This window comes from Schistocerca piceifrons, chromosome 1 (genome assembly GCF_021461385.2).
Source record: "Schistocerca piceifrons isolate TAMUIC-IGC-003096 chromosome 1, iqSchPice1.1, whole genome shotgun sequence".
Classification (NCBI taxonomy): Eukaryota; Metazoa; Arthropoda; class Insecta; order Orthoptera; family Acrididae; genus Schistocerca; species Schistocerca piceifrons.
The window spans coordinates 99,400,247-99,401,571 of record NC_060138.1 but is presented as its reverse complement, the minus strand read 5'-3'; the positions used below and the strand labels follow the sequence as shown (position 1 = coordinate 99,401,571).

At 45.5% G+C, this 1,325-nt stretch overlaps 1 non-coding gene across 1 annotated transcript; it reads left to right on the top strand.

The window, feature by feature from the left end:
- The first annotated feature begins 694 nt into the window (after nucleotides 1-694).
- Trnaa-cgc lies at nucleotides 695-767 on the top strand. Its single transcript has one exon. It is a non-coding gene; the product is annotated as a tRNA-Ala (tRNA).
- Nucleotides 768-1,325: the final 558 nt, after the last annotated feature.

The following is a 1,325-nucleotide window of genomic DNA, read 5'->3' as shown; positions in this document are numbered from 1 at the left end:
TAATAATTAATCGATGAAAGATTAAATAAAAATTCCAGCTAATTAATTAATCATGCAAAAATTTAAATAAAGCGTTATAATAATACTTCAGTTATTTTAAATAAAATCGCTTACTATTTTACCTACTGTAGCGATCCATACTTGAGCGATACGGGGACGGTTGTGAGTACATTCCTAAATTCATCACTTGAAGTTAGTTCTTGAAACTTTGTCATTATGTTTTCACGGGATATTTTGCGTCTGTATCGAACCGTCTACCAGTTGCATTAGTAGCAGTTTTAGGTATAATTCTTCAAGTTTCCATTGGTGGGCCACCGTCTTTGGGTCCTTACTGATAGCCGATAGTGAAAGAGATAGGGAATGTTACCAAAATACACTGACGGAAAAAAATTACAATACTAAGAAGAAACCGTGCAACGTAAACGACACTTGACGGGCGTGTTTCTATATCTGAAAAATAATGTCTCGACAGTCGCATAGGGACCGATGACCGCTGCAGTCTGGTCCCTTTAATCCCATAAACCAACCAACAGTCGCATAAGAGTGGCCCTGGTAGGGCCACTATGAGGATGCAAATCAAGTTTGCTTTAAATACAGTCTGTAAGGGTTGTGAGCGTTAGTTACCTTCGAGATTGGACGTGGTGAGTTGATATTAGTCAAGAACGCCTGTTAGGCGACCAAGACGCCATTACCGAGCGAGGTGGCGCAGTGGTTAGCACACTGGACTCGCATTCGGGAGGACGACGGTTCAATCCCGTCTCCTGCCATCCTGATTTAGGTTTTCCGTGATTTCCCTCAAATCGTTTCAGGCAAATGCCGGGATGGTTCCTTTGAAAGGGCACGGCCGATTTCCTTCCCAATCCTTCTCTAACCCGAGCCTGCGCTCCGTCTCTAATGACCTCGTTGTCGACGGGACGTTAAACACTAACCACCACCACCACCACCACAACGACGCCTTTGTCAACTTGTCACTGAGTCTGAAGGAGGTCGTGTAACAGCGCTACGACAAGTAGATGTTCCTCATGGGATGTGTCAGAAAGACTTGGCAGGAAAGTAGCCACTGTTAGATGAATGCTGGCAGCGGTGGTCACGAGAATGTACAGTCGCAAGAAGACTGGGCTCCGGATGGCCATGTGGAATGACCAAGAGGGATGGCCATCGTGTTCAGCGTAAGGCTCATTCACGTTGTACTGCATCTGCAGCAGCAATTGGTGCTACAGTTTCCACTACAGCGTCACAACGAACTGTAACAAATAGGTTACTTCAAGGACAGCTCCGAGACAGACGCCCTGGAGAGTGCATTCCACTGACCCCAAACCACTACC